This window comes from Cottoperca gobio, chromosome 11 (genome assembly GCF_900634415.1).
Source record: "Cottoperca gobio chromosome 11, fCotGob3.1, whole genome shotgun sequence".
Taxonomy (NCBI): domain Eukaryota; kingdom Metazoa; phylum Chordata; class Actinopteri; order Perciformes; family Bovichtidae; genus Cottoperca; species Cottoperca gobio.
The window spans coordinates 7551995-7566782 of record NC_041365.1 but is presented as its reverse complement, the minus strand read 5'-3'; the positions used below and the strand labels follow the sequence as shown (position 1 = coordinate 7566782).

General features: G+C 41.6%; 1 protein-coding gene across 1 annotated transcript in view; it reads right to left on the bottom strand.

Moving 5' to 3' along the window:
* Window positions 1–14788, bottom strand: part of atxn1a (ataxin 1a) — an 83450-nt gene that overhangs the window by 28574 nt on the left and 40088 nt on the right. Inside the window, 1 exon segment of the mRNA XM_029443908.1 lies at window positions 2030–2140. The gene's annotated coding sequence lies outside the window, so the exon portion shown is untranslated.

Sequence of the window (14788 nt, the reverse complement as noted above, 5' to 3'; positions counted from 1 at the left end):
AACACTTATACACTTAATTTTTTCTCTTATAAACTGGTTAATAGCAGTGTTTAAGTACGAATGACTAATCTCTTCAGAAATCGGCCTTTTCAATGAAGCATTGCAAATATCTGACTTCAACCAACAAATAATCCTAAATATTTGTGACTAGCTGGTGTGATGAAGTGGAACACAGTAAGAAAAGTTACTACTGAGCCAACTCATCATTCATGCTAAGAAATGATTAAGCGATCTTTAGCAGTCACTTCTGGATCTACAGCCGAGGGTGTTGCTCAGAAGATTCAACCAGTATTACTCTTTAATGTCCGCACTGTTGATGCCTGTACTGTGGAGTAATGAAATGTTTTTAATTAGTTTGTGATGCATATTATTAGCCCGTAGCTGGACAGATCAGTGCCGCCTTGAGACTTAACCTGCCAATTAGTATCCTGACACTCTAGTAAAGTCAAATATTAATCTCCCACTGAGCGGGCAGACTCCTGGTGGAGGTCGGTTAGTGTTTGTTATTAAAGTCACCCATGTCCATTGTTTATTGCTCACAACAGCAGTAAACAGACACACGGAGTATCCCTCGGGGGAAAGAGGCGAGTGGAAAATAACACTCATCTCTAAACAAGCAAGGCAATCTCGGGGGGGAAAGAACTTGAAAAACTTTGCTTAAATGTTTGTTCACATTGATTTTCTTTCTCTCGCTGGAAGAATGCCTTATAGCGAGTAGAGAGAGAGACTATCCGTCAACCACAAGGCCTGAGTTCAAATCCTCAAACTCGAGGATTTCCTCTGCAGAAATGTCTGCAAGCAAGATAGTCGCCAGCGGCTCTAAGGGTGCTATTCTGCAGCTGACCCTGCGATCTTACTTCCCTGTGGAATATTACCCAAAAGAGAGAGACCACAATTGTGCTACGAGTGATTCAGAGAAAAAGCTTGTGGTTCGCTAGTGATCTAAAAAAAAATACCAGATTTGTTTATATAGAAATAAATCAATGAACAAACATAGATATTAGCTAATCAAACACACACATAATTAATGAATATAAACAAAGTGATAAAATACAATACAGCCCCCTCTCCTCGTGCCTGACAGAGACATTATTTGCAGGGTGTTTTTCGCTCTCTCGGCGCTGCCAATAAGGCTTCCATTCTCGCAGAAAGACCCTTCACTAACTGCTTCCTGAAGGTGTTATGCATGAAAATATATTGCCGCTTCAACACAGAGCTCAGATGCAGTCTCATTGACACACTCACAGTCACGAGGCAGACTAGCTTTCCCTTATCCTAAAATTGTCTCTCCTCCAATAGCTGGTTTTATTTCAGTAACTGAAAGATAAGAGAAGAAAGACTTCCTGTTGTTGACTTGCAATGAAATGTATTAGTAAAGCAATGTTTTGGTCCCTGGACCTACATCAGGTGAAACGGCAGTGTGCGGGAGCCTTTGGACTTTTCCTCCCTACTCACTGGTCGACAATAAATTGAGGGTGTGCATCAGCCTTCATATTATAAACTCATTATATTTCATGACAGAGAATGAGGATTAGGAGAGACATTAACTTAAACCGAGCCATAAATGTACAATGTGCTGAGGGTTAAAGCGACAGAGTAGAAAAAAACCTCGCTTCGTTCCCTTCGAGCTGTCCATGTGATCAGCTGCCACTTCACTCACATTAAAAATAAAATGCTCTTTGTTTAACATGCACGCATGCAATATTAACATGTGACGGGGGGTGACACGTTTTTTCATTGCTATGAGGAAAACACAGGGCTGACAAGTCCTTGATGTCAGAACAAATAACATCAAATTAAACATGGCAGTCCGACTAGCAGCTTTTAGTTTGTAATAGCAACATGGTGGCAGTTTGTCAGTAATGATTCAGCAGTAAGCAGTGAACCACTGTCCTCGAGCTTATGAAGCACAACCTCAACTCAAGCTCAACTAAAAACAAGATATATATATCTACTCTTAAAACCAACAGAGCAAAATATAACTGACTTTATTTAGGTAGGGACATGTTACCAGAGGGGACACTCTTACCTCATTCAACTCCTCCAGACCCCCCTGGTTTGTCAGCAGGTGGTACAGCCCATGGAGAGGGTTCCAGACTTTCCCAGAATGCAGTGTGTTGACTCAGGGACTCAGCACTCCCTGGTGGATGAAACAACAACAACAAAAGTTGACACTAAAGTAGGAGAAGGTACACACCGTGTTGCATGCATCAGCAGGAACTACACATGCATCACAAAGTCTATTTAACAAAGCCACACATGTAACTGAGCGCTACTGAACAATATGGGATCGCCACATCTCGCTTCAACAACAGATAACTGTACGTAAACACAGACAATAAAGTCAAATGATTTTTTTATTCAAAATAGGGCTGTGGCCAAAAGAATTGACGATAACAACATTATCCTTATATCTATTGAGAATCAGTCAAATTCTTTGTTTATTGTGCATTTTGTCTCTTTTTTGGCAAATGAATTGCACTCACTTGTGAGTGGGGCGACTGGGGAGGGAGACAAAGCGAGAACGGAGAGAAACAGAAATGATTTAAGAGGCGCCAGATTATGAACACAATATTATAATATGTGTATAATTAACATTATATCAATGTTTAAAATGTTTAAATACCACGGTTATCAAAAAGTGGAGAATATCACATACCACTTGCATCACTATTAATCTCGCATGTCAAAAAGAAAATGAAACGGGTCACGGTTTAAGCATACAAGTATGTTTTTCAGACATTTAGTGAAAGACCAATGAAATCCCACAGTATATATATTCTTAACAGGCTGTTAAGCCTACCTGCCCATTCTCCCTGTTAAATGTTCTCGCCTGAGCCCTTTAAACCTCACTCTTGTTTGACATTTTCACCGTGCATTTTTTCATTCTGTAGCTTTCATTTACTGCCGTCTGCATAATGTTGTATTCTTTTAAAAACGTCAATGTAGATACAGGTCATCATTATATGCAGGACCTATCATTTTCATGGGGGGAAAAAACCCTTCAGTGCATCTTTAAAGACTTCAAATGTGCAACAAGCTGACTTAAGCAGACACCCACACACCGGCAGAAGAGACAGACTGGCTGATCCTCGACAGCGTGCACACACTCTGTGGGACTAATTAGGCAGGTTGTGGTGGAATGATGGGGATGTTACGGGGATACGAGAGACATGTTGCCTGCTGTTAGTCAGCTACAGTTTGTGTGTGTGTGTGTGTGTGAGAGAGAGTTTTTGTGGGGTGTGTTTGAGGGACATAAAACATCCTACTGACCCACATCTTACATGTCTGAAGACAAGGAAGAAAGCTAGGCAGGAGTGTGTTTGTGGAAAAGTATTTATTGCAGCTTAAATTAGACAGGGAAAGGAATTACATGTGGCTGGTATTGTGTGTGTGTTACATTAGTGATGATAAAATATATCAATCCACACATTTATATGCTAATGCATGATGACTCTATTCTACAGGGGATTGAGAGCTACGGTGGTAATACGATATGATAATGGGACAGTGAGGCAGATGCATAATGAAAGAAAGAAACAGAGAAATGTCTGGTATGGCAGACGTGGTAAAACTATTATCCACAACGGGCTATAGTATAGTGTCAGGCTTAAGTTAAGCATGTAGGCACGCACACACTATAAGATTAAGGCACACAGTTTGCCCTAAAGATGTTTGTACTGTGTGTATGTAAGGCAGAATAGATGTGTACTGAGGCCATGGATAAACAGACACCAACTGGCAAAGGAGTCCATCATACGGTGTTAAAAAAACAAAAGTTAAAAGAAGAAGAGAAGAAAAAGTAGGAGAGATCCAGAGGTAATAGGAAGGAAGACAGTTGGAGAGAATAGAAAGAGGCAAGAGAGAGAGAGAGACAGATGGTGGTGGAGAAGAGGCAGATCAAAACTCACTGGGAGGACAACACTGGCACAGCCGGCGACGCACAGCGGGGAGTGTGGAAAGCGGAAAAATGTCAGTGGAAAAGGGAGGAGGAGGATAGTGAGAGGGAGGGCAGAGAGTGAGGGTTTCATTCCAAAACTCTGCCAACCTTTAGGAAAACTACTATGATACCCGAGTCTTTAAAGATGTCACGTCCGCCGTTAGGTATTAACTGAAAGAAAGGAATTGCATTTAGCAGGGAATACTTGTGTTTAACAAATGTAACAAACATTTTGATTCTAACAAATGAGACTGTGAGGGTAAACATTCTGCCAGTGCATCTAAAATTATACTAAATTAAATATACAGAAAATTAAAAACGCCCACATTTCACAAGGGGGTGCCAGGGTCTAACCACGAGAAGGCCTTAAGACCAAATGAAAATGGTTGGAAGTAAAGAGACTTCATTGTTACTCTGGCAGGCATTTTAAAACATGTTTTGTGGAGCAATTTGATTATTAATGAAAAACAAAAATCCTTAAATGCTTATTGCTGATATACTTTACATTCAATATAAATACTGTTGAAACTGCAACACACACACACACACGCACACACACACACACACACACACACACACACACACAGCACACACACACACACACACACACACACACACACACACACACACACACACACACACACTGTCTCAATCCATCATGTCTAATGGTTCAGTTTAAAACACATTGGTTGAATTGCAAAGCACAGTGGAGCAGCCAGCACATGCACACTGTGTGTGTAGGTGTGTGTGTGTGTGTGTGTGTGTGTGTGTGTGTGTGTGTGTGTGTGTGTGTGTAGGTGTGTGTGTGTAGGTGTGTGTGTGTGTGTAGGTGTGTGTGTGTGTGTGTGTGTAGGTGTGTGTGTAGGTGTGTGTGTAGGTGTGTGTGTGTGTGTAGGTGTGTGTGTGTGTGTGTGTGTGTGTGTGTGTGTAGGTGTGTGTGTAGGTGTGTGTGTAGGTGTGTGTGTAGGTGTGTGTGTAGGTGTGTGTGTAGGTGTGTGTGTAGGTGTGTGTGTAGGTGTGTGTGTGTGTGTAGGTGTGTGTGTGTGTGTGTAGGTGTGTGTGTGTGTAGGTGTGTGTGTAGGTGTGTGTGTGTGTGTGTGTGTGTGTGTGTGTGTGTGTGTGTAGGTGAGTGTGTGTGTGTAGGTGTGTGTGTGTGGTGTAGGTGTGTGTGTAGGTGTGTGTGTAGGTATGTGAGTGTAGGTGTGTGTGCGTGTGTAGGAGTGTGTGTGTAGGTGTGTGTAGGTGGTTGTGTAGGTGGTTGTGTGTGTTGTGTAGGTGTTTGTTTGTGTTGTGTAGGTGGTTGTGTGTGTAGGTGTGTGTGTGTGTGTAGGTGTGTGTGTAGGTGTGTGTGTATGTGTGTGTAGGTGTGTGTGTGTATGTGTGTGTAGGTGAGTGTGTGTGCGTAGTTGTGTGTGTATGTAGGTGTGTGTGTATGTAGGTGTGTGTGTGTGTAGGTGTGTGTGTGTGTGTGTTTAGGTGTGTGTGTGTGTAGTGTGTGTGTGTGTGTGCGTGTGTGTGTGTGTGTGTGTGTAGGTGTGTGTGTGTGTGTGTGTGTGTGTGTAGGTGTGTGTGTGTGTGTGTGTGCGTGCGTGTGTGTGGCCTTTTTATTTCAGGCATGTGTGCTTTCAGCTTTTCCTCTGTATTATATCTGCATTACATTCAATTAGCAGATGCTTTCATCCAAAGAGACTTACAATAAGTGCATTCAGCCTCCAATCAAACAGCAAAGAGCATACATGACTAAAGCCTATCTACAGTATTCACTCAGTGGTTAAATAGATGTTTTATACATGTCTAGACATCTACCTGAACCTATTATCAAGAGAAACTTATAATGAGTTAATAGGTGAACGTTTGCCAGTACAGCTGAATGTTAGAGCGACACAGTACTCAAGTGACTCAATGAGTGGTTTATACTCTTGAAAAGGGATAAAAGTGTCTTTTATGTGCATGTCCGGCTGTTATATTCTTCAACAGCAGGTGAATGGGTTCACAATTTTCTGTAATTTATTTGTGTGTACTAGGCGTAATCAAAAGGCGATGATATTCAACATTCCTAACAAGTGTTCTCTGTGTGAGTGTTTTTTCTGTACTTGACTACATGCAGGCGTGATTACACCATGAATACTTTTGTCCACTCAACCATCACTTCATCTGTCTAAGTGCTCGCATTCTTTCCATTCTCTCTTTGCCCTGTGTGGTCAAAAAAATGTTTGTCTACCCACAATTACTATGGATGTGGCCAAATCCTTTGCTTACCGTACAAGTTTTGCCAAAGAGTGCTTATGGCTCTAGTCTGTGGAACCACACGTACGGGGTTCAAAGGCTAACATCAGCCAAAAAATGCCTCTGAAAGTTGCATTCCCAAAATATAAAAGTTGAATGCAAAACTCTTGCTGGATTATTGCTTTCTCTAAATGTACCTCTTCAGACCGATGTGTGGGTACATCTCAAAGTGTTTGGCAATCAATTTGTCTTTCTCTACTTGCTTAGACAAATGACACGTCCTCAAGTACACAGTTCACCATTCATCATAAATATGACAGACAATCACACTCGTAGGAACACACACACACACGCATAAACCGAATACTTTGGGAGCTGACGTCGTGTCTGACAGCTGTTTGGTTGGCTGAGGCAGAAGAATGCAGCAAGTCTTTTTGTGTGTGTAGACTGAGTGACCGACCATCACTGTAATGTAAGGGAAATGCCTTCCTCAACCACAACCCCATTTTCCTAGACTCCCAACATATCTGCCATACCACAAGGGAGGAATCAACCCTCTGAAGGTTCAAGGTGCTCAAAGCAGGGAGCAATGTTATCTCGGGTGCACACATGTCTGGAAAAGACCAGTGTCCTTTACTTACCGCCATCCTTTATCTACCATTCCACACTCTTTTGCTAGTGTCAGTGGAAGTGTGTGCGTGGCAGCTGTGGGAGGTTCAGTGTCATAGCGTGCTGACCTGAACTATTTTTAAAATTCACTTCTATGATATACTGCTGGAAGGAAGGAAAGAAGAAAGAAAGATTGCAAGCCAAATACAAATCATTCAGCAAAGACAAACATAAAGGAAAGGTCAGCATTTCCAGGTTCGCTCTCTTTCTCCCTCCACCTCCAAACTCTTTCCAATCAGACACCATTTATAGCCATTCTCGGCTTAGTAACCCTCCACTCTAAAGCTCATGCGAGTGACAATCAGGGATACTTGCAATCAAAGCACACTACCAAGGAAGGTTGCTACTACAAGCTGAGAGTGATCTTCAGCCCACTGCTACACTCCATAACATTTCACTGATGGAGTTCATACTTCTCTCCCACTCTCTTTAATGAGACTGTACCTGGTTTAAAACATTGAGAGTGAGAAGATTTAAACCACAGACATGAACTGTTTCAATGTGTAATGTGACCTTTTCTATGCGTTTGTTTTCGCTTAGTGTTTGTCTGCTTTTTATGTTGTTATTTCTTATGTTTGTTGAGTCGAAGAACAATGTCCACCCTGGTGGGCAATAAAGATATATTCTATTCTATTCAAATGACTCGTGCTTTTACCGTTCGGTTTTGCATCCCGACTCTCCATCACTCATTATCAACAAAAAGACAAACAAGGAAAACAACTCATTGACAAAATATGTACTCGTTGGCCGAGACACTAATGTCTGATCAGTTGACTAATCGGCTCAAGGAAGCAGCTGTTGCTTTTAAGTTTCTTTCACTTGTGCTACACACATTCACAGACACCGTCGCTACCTTATCTCATCATTACAATGTCTCCTGTGGTATAATAAAGTAAGCGGGGTAGAGTGTCCTTTCGTTAGCTTCCCTTTGTGTGACTATACAACTTTACCTGTGGGTGGAGCACACACACACACACACACACACACACACACACACACACACACACACACACACACACACACACACACACACACACACACACACACACACACACACACACACACACACACGGTTCGCCCGGCCAACCTCATCAGGTGTGCATGCGCAGACACAAACATATAGAAGGACCAGCATTAATCTGTCCTAAATAAAGACAATGGGGTGAGACAAATCCAAGGCTCTACGTGTGTGTGTGTGTGTGTGTGTGTGTGTGTGTGTGTGTGTGTGTGTGTGTGAGTGTGTAAGCTAAGAGGGCATTCTGAGAGAATAGGAAGCATGCTTTCTGTGCCAACCCTCTCCTTGGCAGTCAAACAAGGACACTCACACACTCTCACACACACACACACACACACACACACACACACACACACACACACACACAGTGCTGAGCGTTTTTAATTGGCCACTGATTTGCCAGTTAGTGTTCTTGCCACTCTCTTCACCTCACTGTGCTGGCCCCCTGCCCTACAGCCTGGCAGAGACACAGCTGGACCCGGAGAATGCGTGCATGAATATGTGGTAGTGTGAATCTCATCTTGAAGCAATTTGTTTCACAAGCGAGTGTGTCTCGTGCATGTGTGTAGGTATAGGAAGGTGTCATTTCGTACGGATACACACACGTTTGCAATTGAAGGACGTTCAGTTTCATGGTCAGACTCGACACTTGAAGTGTCCCTTCATTCAATTTATTGGAAAATCTTCATGTCTTTAGATAGATTGAGGACTCAAAGTTCTACATTTTAGAAAAGCATTTTGTTCACCGCTGTTGTGTGGCTGATACCGAATTCTTTTTGAGTGATTTTACACCAAGGTTAAAACTATTTTCAAATCAGTAAGAGGAGTACTGTGCATTGTGTAAGCAGCAACACACGTACGGAGTTTTCAGCACACGGCATAGTCTCCGGGTCATGGAGAGTCTGCGTGACAAAACATGCGCTGTAAATGACTCTTGTTCAGTGCTAAATGCCACAATACTCTTGAGGCTCTTAAAGCTCACACATACACACGACGCGCATCACCAACACATAGTGGAGCTCCGTGATCGATGTGTTGTAGGAGCATTTGACAAAAAAGTTAAAAGAGTTAAATTATGGTTAAAAACGCTTGTAATGCATTGTCTGAGGAACATCTAGTCTGTGCAAAAAGGTGCGTGTATGCGTGTATGTGTGTGTGTGTGTGTGTGTGTGTGTGTGTGTGTGTAATACGCATGGCGCGTGTGAGATTTATGTAGCCCATATCATCAAAGCAGATTGCATCCTCTCAAGCAATATTTTTCCAGGCAATGACAATGACCACTCATTCCTCTTACACTGTTAATACACACACACACACACACACACACACACACACACACACACCAATGAGCAACCCAAGGTCAAAACAAAGAGGATGAGATAAGCGTGTGGTGTGTGTGGTCTGTGTGTGTATGCATGTGTGCGTAATGACATCATTACTAAAGCAGAGCACTCTATAGGTGATTGATGGAGAGAGGGGTTGTTATCGTCGACTGCTGTGAGCTCATTGCCCAGCAACCAGACTATTGGACCTTGCCAATGTGTGCGTGTGTGTGCGTGTGTGTGTGTGTGTGTGTGTGTTCTCAGTCCTCAGCCTGTCGCACACACAAAACCCAACACACAGTAACTTGTCGGCTGCACACACGTGTACATGTACTGTACATTTAGATCTCCCAGTACTGTATTGATTTACAGATAATCAACAGACACACAGATTGCTTTTCACACACTCACACACACACACACACACACACACACACACACACACACACACACACACACACACACACACACACCCACACACACACACCAGTAGCTAGACAGTCTGGCTCTCATCTTGACTACCAAGTAGCTGTAGTGTGATTACTGCTTCGAATGCTTCAAAAAGTTGCCACGTCTTATACATTTGACATTAGAACAGTGATTATCTACAGTATGTGATGATCACACAATGTGTGTGTTGTGTGAAGTAATACAAAGAAAGGATTCATACATCATATTTCTTTAAACACTTTTCCTGTTTTGCCCACTAGTTTTTCTCTCTCTCTCTCTCTCTCTCTCTCTCTCTCCTCGAATGTGTTTTATTTGCACAGATGCTCTTTAACACATTGTCAAAACATGAATTATTGTAATGATTAATAATAAGCAACAGCAATAGGTCAAATGGAAAATATCCAGATTTCCACGTAAGCATATATGCAGCACGTAGTAATTGACATCCAGTGATTACTGATGTATATACATTGAATGCATCCAGCTGCAAATACACTGTGGATTGCATTTACAGCTGTGTAGCAGCTGTTGTCTGTCTGAGCTGATGGCAGGTGAGGATGTGATCTGTGACTGTGAGAGCAGTTCATTCTCTGGGTTCGGTTGTTCCATATAAAAACTTTGTATTAGCAGGTGTCTGGCTCACTCCAGAATTTCACAGCTCTCTTTTCTATTAGCAAGGCAATCGGTAATCTTCCTAGTTCCTGTCTGGAGAAATGTCTTGGGGCATTTTTGAGGACTTCTTTTGGTGAAATGGAAGCAGGTTTTTTCTGGCACAGCCACTTTGACTGACTCGTAAGGAGATAGTCTGTTCAACCTCTCACACATGCCCTATCAGTTTACTAATCTCACACATGCACACGGACACGCTTCTCAGATGTCCACTCATTGAGAAGCGAGCGGAGGAGACACAATACTGACATCGCGTCACAAAAAATAATCACGGATCTGGCCGCTCGGATGTCACCTGAGAAGCCGAAACTTATCAGACTCTTCAGCCGACTTCAAACACAATGAGAAGTCTGCAAGGCTTACTGGAAGTGACAATGACTAAGGAGCTAAAAGGTGTTCAAACACAACTACTTTCTTTATAAAAAAAAACCCCAAATGTGTCAGTGAGTTTCAATTATGCAACTTTCTATTGTATCTCAACTGCAAACATCTGTTCCATCATCATTTCTTCATGGCTAGAGTCAGGAGGAAACATGCATTATGTTAGCCTCTAGAGGATGGATTTTAAACCCAGATATAAAATGACCAAGAGTTAGGAAGCACTCGCCACAGCTGGAGGCCCTCTCATATGGCAGCTCTATTAACAACACTGCACACACACACACACACACACACACACACACACACACACACACACACACACACACACGCACACGCACACGCACACACACTTATTTTGGTAACTTTCCAAGCAGATTAACATAACAAAATGCTGTTCTCCGTCTTATTTGTGTCTTTGAGGAACAGGGAAACAAGAAAGATGCTTTGATGATTATAAGAATGATTTGACGGCTAGTTATACGTGGCTGAAATAAAAAAAGGTGTAATTGTGTACCTCTGCTGAGAAGATGATAGATACATCTAAATAAGTATGCCTCAGGTAGTCGCTGTATAGCTCAATGAATAAAACATTTCACTACCAAGGTAAGGGCTTTTTATTTCCACTGAGATCACATATTACAAAATGAAAAATCTAACAGGTAATGATATGAAATCTCTTGCTGATTGTGGTCCAATTTGTAAATGGGGCAGCAGTGTAGCTCATTGTTGGACTGACCATCTCAGAAGGGAAGGTCACAGGTTAATGCAAGAGTCCTCTTAAGGTAAGTCTTTTTCTTTTTCTTTTACATAAGTGTCAGCTACAATGTACATGCAGCTTGTTAATTGTGTGGTCGGTCACATCTTATCAATGAGTATTTAATATTCCAGATGGTAGCCCAACTTGGTTTCTATCTGCACAGAAAGTGAGAATATCAAAAGCAGTTAAACCCAGACTCAAACACGTTGCACCACTGCAGAATGAAAACAGAAGTATCTTTGAACCCAAGATAGATTTAGGTAAAAAAGACAGAAAGGAAAAAAATGCAGTGGCAGATGAGAATGTGGTGATAACAGAGAGAATGAATAAAAGAAAGAGACCAAACACAAAAGAAGAAACAGAGTTGAGGCCGAGTGTGATAAAAGAAACAGGAAGTCGTCTGAGTGTCTCTCTTTCTCTCTCTCTTTTTCACTGTAAGATCTTCAAAGGCTAATGTTGCACTCCTGAGACGCTCACACACACACTCACACACACACACACACACGCACACACGCACACACGCACACACTAGTACACCCTGCTGGGAGACAAGCTCTGTGCTACCCTCCTCTGAACCAAAGTAATGATACACTAGAAACTCTGACAGACAGACGAAGGGAGAGGCGGAGGCTGAGTATGATGGAGAAAAAAATAAATAAACAGATGACAAAAAAGGAAAGCGGAAGAGATTAAACCGTATCAGAGGCATGTGTTGGGAGAACAGCTTCAGGCTAAAAATATGTTTGCAAAACCAGAACACAATACATCATGTGCATTTAGCAAAAAAATAAAAGCAGATAAAAGCCCCAAACTGAAACTATGATGTAATCTAACGCTCTAATTTACATTGTCCTTTTCTTATCAATGATCGCAACCATGAGCTCATGCCGATGACATCTTTACTTACTATCTTTCTGTTATTCTTCAATTAAACATAAAGGAATAAAGGCAAAGCAGTGAAGAAACCTTGCTTCTCCAGACAGCTGACACAGGTTGCTTTATCTCTGCACCTTTAGCCACAACTTCACCTAACATCCCTGTATTTCTTCTGACTGCTTAGAAGATGTGTCGGCAGCGTGAAGATGTGCGCTGCACATGGCTTTGTCACCAATCTGCACGGCTGATAAAGTTGGACTCATTATTTGCTGGGGCTGCTTGTATGCCTTGTTAATTCTGATTCTCTTCAGTTCTTCACCCACCCACATTTTCTCTTTGTCTCAGTTTGTCTCTTCACAAACCTGCCTAATTCTCTCGTCTTCTTCGCTGCCTTTTCATTGACGCTTTTTCAAACTCTGTCACTCTGTCTCTTACTGTGGCTGTACAGATCTTGCTCTTCCTCATTTGACCTTCCCGCTTCCCTCTATCCTTCACTCCCCACACTCGCAGGTTCTACAATGCTGTGACCCTCCGACTCAGTTTACTCATGTGTGGCCTATTGCACACTGAATACACTTGTCAAATGAGCACTTGAAGGATGTTGTACACGCAGCTTAATTCCACACTCAATTGGTTAACTGACAGAGCGTTCGCGACTGTGCACACTTTGCTTTTTGGTGAAAACTAGTATGTTGATGCAGCACATCCTCAAAGTTACTGCACACATGCAATAACCTCAGGCAGCAAGGATGCTTCATGTTTCTGCTGCCAGCACAGCTGTTTCTAACTTCATTTTTACAAGACTTCTGGATCGAATTTTATACAACGTGTGTGTTAGTGTATAAAAGAGTATGCAAACAAAAATAGTACATTGAGAAGTGGGAATGGAAACCTGTCTGCTAAGGTTTCTTAAATCAGGTAAAAGGTCAACTCAAAAGAGAACAACGGGGAGATAAAGCAAGAAAGAAAGAGAAGGAGGGATGGTATGAGAACAAGCCGGCATACGCAAATAGGCGGTCGGTTTTTTACTTACTTTTAAACTCCACTTGAAATCTACCGCACAATAATGGGCGTCATATTCCTTTAAGAGCGCGGGTTCTTTTCAGCAGTCACACACTGAGCCACATCTATTTATAACCCCGCTGTCTTTGAGGACTCTGCTACATTTACAGGGGAACGACACACACACACACACACACACACACACACACACACACACACACACACACACACACACACACACACACACACACACACACACGGGGGCACTCCCACTGATTGATAGTGAACATGCTTTTCCTGCTGTATGTTGTTGGGTGTGTGTGGTTTGACATCACTCTGACAGTAAATGTGCGCTGCATGTTCAGTCACATCGCTCAAAAGTGTGTGGACACCTTTCTCAATATAAAATATGGACTAAAACCTCTATTCTCAGAACCCAAACTGTCATGAACATAACAATATATATATATATATATATATATATATATATATATATATATATATATATATATATATATATATATATATATATGTGTATATATATATATATATATATATATACACATATATATATATATATATATATATATATATATATATATATATATATGTGTATATATATATATATATATATATATATATATATATATTATACCTGGCTAAAGCATTGTAGGGACAACCTATATACAGCAGCTTAGAATGAAATCACCTATCCATACAGATATACTGTTTCTAGTAATACCACAGCTGATGCTAGCATATTTATATTTTTCCATCATTATTATACTACAAAATCTTAATTAGTTGCATCTTAATGGTAGCTTGCTTAGACATGTCAACCAACATCTCTTAAATCTGTATGTGAGTATGTGAAGCTACAAAAGGTCTTTTTATATGTCACAGTAGGAAATCATAAAATCAATGTTGGCTCAATTCCATTTAGCTGCTTCCCTTTCAGGCTCCTGGTATTGTGAGTGTTGGCTCACCGTCACACTGTGACATTATTAATGTTAATAGTAAGACCTGTGACAAATCAATCTGTCTGCTGTGAAAAGGACATAATTAAATGTGTGTGCGTGCGTAATTCTATGCAAATGTATACATCACAACTATTTGAACCCGCATTCCCCGTGCGACTTCAATACAATCACAATAAAAGACCTCATAAAACCTTTCAGTGAAGATGCTCTCACAATGTTAATTCCCTGTTTATCAAATGATACTGCACGGCTGTGTTGAAGGTCTGGTGAGTGGAGTGAAAAGACTGAATATGTGTAATGTATTAGTTTCTGAGTATGTGTGTGTGTGTGTGTGTGTGTGTGTGTGTGTGTGTGTGTGTGTGTGTGTGTGTGTGTGTGCGTGCGTGCGTGTGTGTGTGAGAGAGAGAGAGAGAGAGAGAGAGAGAGAGAGAGAGAGAGAGAGAGAGAGAGAGAGAGGATGACATCATTACTATGACTGGACTGATGGAAGGTCGTTATGGC